Genomic DNA, 5,055 nt, shown 5'->3' on the forward strand with positions numbered 1-5,055 from the left:
CGGGCTGGGGATTCGAACCCGCCACCTTAGGTGTATGTGGCTGGCGCCTTAGCCGCTTGAGCCACAGGCGCCGAGCCAGAGCAATTGTTTTTAATATTTCACTCATGCTCCTACACATGAGTGAAAAACGTATGAGATTTGTCTTTCTGTGTTTTGCTTATTTCACTTAATATAATCCTCTCCAATCCCATTCATATTGTTTCCAATGGTAGGATTTCATTCTTTTTTATGTGTATATAATATTCCATTGTGTATATGTAGCACAATTTATTTAATTCATTGGTTGATGGAAACCCCTGGATTCCATATCTCAGGAATTGTGATTAGTGCTGCAATGTATCTTTTCAATATACTGAATGCCCATATTATAGTGATGTATCCTCACTAGTGGGATTGCTGGATTATATGGTAGTTCTTCTTTCAGATTTTTTTGTTGTTATGTTTTGTTTTGTGTTTTGGAGACAGGGTCTCACTTTGTTGCCTTTGGTAGAGTGCTGCAGCATCATAGCTCACAGCAACCTCAAACTCTTGGGCTTAAGCAAGTCTCTTGCCTCAGCCTTCCAAGTAGCTGGGACTACAGGTGCCTGCCACAAGCCTGGCTGTTTTTTTGGTTGTAGCTGTTGTTGTTTGGCAGGCCTGGGCTGGATTTAAACCCACCAGCTCTGGGGTGTATGTGGCTGGGGCCTTAGCTGCTTGAGCTACAGGTGCTGAGCCTTTTTTGCCCATTTTTAATTGAATTATTTTTTCCTATCTCATTGGAGCCCCTTATATATTCTAATTAGTAATTCCTTGTCAGATGGATAGTTTGTAAATATTTTCTCCTGTGACTTTGTCTCTTCACTATGTTGATTGTTTCCTTTGCTGTGCAGAAAATTCTTAGCTTGATGTGATCCCCCTAGTCCGATTTTGCTTTGGATGCCTGTCCTTTGAGAGTATTACTTAAATTCTTGCCCAGACCAGTGTCTTGAAGCATTTCCCCAAATGTCTTCTTTTAGTAATTTCATAGTTTCAAGTGTCTTAGACTTAACTCTTTCTTAGTATTTATTTTGATCCTTGTATAAGGTGAGAGATAAGAGTCTAGTTTCACTCTTTTTTTTTTTTTTTTTGAGATGATCTTACTCTGTCATCCTGGGTAAAGTTGTGTGCCATCATAGCTTGCAGCAATCTCAAACTCCTGGACTCAAGTGATCCTCTTGCCTCAGCCTCTCAAGTACCTGGGCCTATAAGAGCCTGCCACAGCAGTTGGTTACTTATTCTATTTTTAGTAGAGACGGGGTCTCACTCTTGCTCAGGCTGGTCTTGAACTCCTGAGCTCAAGTGCCTCAGCCTCCAGAGCTAGGATTATAAGGGTGAGTCTCAGGGCCCAACCGAGTTTCATTCTTCTACGTAGGATTTCCAGGTTTCCCACCATCATTTATTGAAGAGCCTGTCCTTTCCCTACTTTATGTTCTTGGCACCTTTGTTGAAGACAAGTCCAGTATAGATGTGTGGATTTATTTCTGGGTTTTCTATTCTGATCCACTGGTCTATGTGTCTCTTTTATGCCAGTGGCATACCATTTTGGTTTCTGTAGCTCTAGAGTATAGTTTGAAGTCAGGTAACATGATTTCCTCTAACCACTCAGGATGGTTTTTGGAGAGTCTGTGTCTTTTGGGGATCCATATAAATTGTAGGATTTTTTTTTTTTCCTGTGAAGAATGTTACTGGTATTTTGATGGGAGGATTGCACTGACTCTGTGGATTGCTTTGGGTATTATGGACTAATAATATTGATGCTTCCAATCCATGAGCATGGATTATCTTTCCATTTCTTTGTGTCCTCTTCAACTTCTTTCATCAGTGTTAATAGTCTTCATTATATAGATCTTTCACATCTTTGGTTAATTTTTTATTTTTTGAGACAGAGACTTAAGCTGTCGCCCTGAGTAGAGTGCCATGGCATCATGGCATCACAGCTCCCAGCAATCACAAACTCTTGGACTTGAGCGATTCTCCTGCCTTAGCCTCCCAAGCAGCTGGGAATAGAGGCTCTTGCCACAACGCCAGGCCATTTTTTGGTTGTTGTTGTTGCAGTTGTCATTGTTGTTTTAGCTGGCCCTGGGCCAGTTTGAACCTACCAGCCTTGGTGTATGTGGCCAGTGCCTACCCATTGAGCTATGGTCACTGCCATCTTTGGTTAAGTTTATTCCTGGGTATTTTATTTTATTTGTAGCTATTATAAATGGAATTACTTTCTTGGTTTCTTTTTCAGATTTTTACTCTTTTTCAGATGTTTACTCTTAGCATATAGAAATGCTACTGATTTTTGTATGTTGATTTTCTTTTCTTTTCTTTTCTTTCTTTTCTTTTTTTTTTTTTTTTTTTTTTTTTTTTTTTTTTTTTGAGACAGAGCCTCAAGCTATTCCCCTGGGTAGAGTGTCATAGCATCACAGCTTACAGCAACCTCCAACTCCTGGGCTCAAGCAAGTCTCCTGCCTCTGCCTCCCAAGTAGCTGGGACCACAGGCGCCCGCCACAGCCCCTGGCTATTTTTTGGTTGCAGCTGTCATCGTTGTTTGGTGGGCCTGGGCTGGATTCGAACCCGCCACCTTAGATGTATGTGCCTGGCGCCTTAGGCACTTGAGCCACAGGCGTCGAGCCTGTATGTTGATTTTCTATCCTCCAAAATCAACTGAATTTTAGCCGAGCATTGTGGTAGGTGCTTGTCGTCCCAGCTTGGGAGGCTGAGGCAAGAGAATTGCCTAAGCTCAAGAGCTGGAGTTGCTGTGAGCTGTGACACCATAGCATTCTACCAAGGGCGATAAAGTAAGACTCTGTATCTAAAAAAAAAAAAAAAAAAAACTGAATTTGTTTATGAGTTCTGATGGTTTGTGTGTATGTGTGTGGTCTTTAGGTTTCTCTAGATATGAGATCATGTCATCTGCAAATAAGAATAATTTTGACTTCTATTCCAATTTGGAAGCCCCTTATTTCTTTCTCTTGTCTGATTTTCTTGGCTAGAACTTCCAGTGCTGTGTTGCATTTTTCTAGGTCTTAGAGGAAAGGCTTTCAGCTTTTCCCCATGCAGTGTACTAGTTGTAGGCCTGTTGTACGAGGGTGTACAATCAAAAAAAAAAAGTGGCACATACCTCATTGCTGAGTATCACTACAGTCATCTTTGAAATACTCCCTTTGAGAGGTTATGCATCGATTCCAGCACCTAGTCTACCCTTCAAAGCCATTTTGGAACTCTTTCTGGAATAACCATAAGAGCTGTCACTGTACACAGTCTGACAATTAAGTTTGTGAACTCATCCTAGAAAAAGTGCTACATACCTCATTGCTGAATATCACAATGGTCACCATATGGCTAAGGGGAGTACTCTGAAGGTGACTGTAGTGCTATTCATCAATGAGGTATGTAGCAAGTATTTGCATAAGGTTCAAAGGCATGCCAAATTTTCTGGGATGACCAATTCTTGTGCCCAGGTTTTTACTAAGGGGCAAATTTTATGAAGGAAAATTCAGAGCTCAAATGGTTGACCTGCCACTACAGAGTTGGAATGTTGAGTCTCAGACTCTTGGTTTGAGATAAACTCATTGTTTATGGTGTATGAAATGATCTATGCATGTAAGATTTATGATCAATAAAGTCCTTCCACTCCTTCTAGAAATCTGCACTCTACTTGGGCCACAGAGTGAGACTCTAACCAAAAACAAACAAATAATAATCTATTTAGGTTGCCATCCTAAGTTTATAATTGGCATGCATTTGTTTTTTAGGGGACTATAAATACTGAAAGGTTTACAGGCTAAAAAGGAATTTCCCTGTAAGCAATCTGAGTGTTAGGTAGACAGTGGGCTCTACAAAAAATAAAAAATAATTAGTAGTCATGGTGGCAAAATTCCCAGCTACAAGAGAGGCTGAGCCAGGAGGATGGTTTGAACAAAAGAACTCTAGGTTGCAGTGATCACCTCACAATACTCCACCTAGGCAAAAAATCTGGTACCTGCTAAGGTATAAAGTCTGTATTTGGGTGAGAAAGATTTCTCAGACAGTGATTAGGATGGAAAGAAGTTCAAAGTTTATTTACTTCTTTTCTGAAGGAGAAGGAGGGGCCTGGGTGCGGTAACTCACACCTGTAATCCTAGCACTATGGGAGCCTGAGGCAGGTGGATCCCTGAGTTCAGCCTGAGCAAGAGTGAGACCCTGTCTCTAAAAAGAAAGAAAGAAAGAAAGAAAAACTAGCTGGTCGTCATGGTGAGCACCTGGAGTCCCAGCAACTTGGGAGCTGAGGCAAGAGGATCTCTTCAGCCCAAGAGTTTGAGATTGCTGTGAGCTATGATGTACCATGGCACTCTACCCAGGGCAACAGAGTGAGACTCTGTCTAAAAAAAATCAAACAAACAAAAAAACAAAGGAGGAGGAGGGCACAGCACCAGGAAGTAAAAAGAGGCACTGACTGGTTCTGAGGACAAAGGACTCTGACTACGGGGGTACGGGACATTTATGATTGTAGGCCACTAGGCACAAGACAGCTGGGAAACTGCTGTGTTTGTCTTTTCTCTGTTTCTCCCATCATAAATTAATAATAAAAATTGATTTCTCTCTTTCTTCTTGGCCATGGATTAATAGCTGGAGACATCTGGTACCATCTGTTCTTGAGGAAGTAGAGAAAGTTCCTACCCTTCTTGCCCCCTTAGGAGCTCATCACAGCTGTTTAAACAAACTCCAAAAAAAACAAACTTTTCACAGGAAGTAGTCAATTTCTTTTGACAGTGGGTCAGTCTGTCCTTCCCTCCCCTTTCCCAGAGACTTCTCTTTCCCTTGGAATGTAAATTGACCTTCTCTGGAGAATGTTAAGGAGGATTTACACCTTCTTTTGTCTGCCCAGCTTCTTCTGATCGCTAGGTAAACATCTCTGTAGGAAAGACCCTTGTGTTACTAACCTTAGGAGCAGAGTTCACACTGCTCTAAGTGGCTGCCGGTTAGAAATTTATTTTTCCTTGTTCGCCCATTAATAAGACCGTTCCTGGCTCGGCGCCTATAGCTCAACCGGCTAAGGCGCCAGCCACG

Source organism: Otolemur garnettii, unplaced genomic scaffold (genome assembly GCF_000181295.1).
Source record: "Otolemur garnettii isolate 467f Iridium unplaced genomic scaffold, OtoGar3 scaffold00212, whole genome shotgun sequence".
Lineage (NCBI taxonomy): Eukaryota > Metazoa > Chordata > Mammalia > Primates > Galagidae > Otolemur > Otolemur garnettii.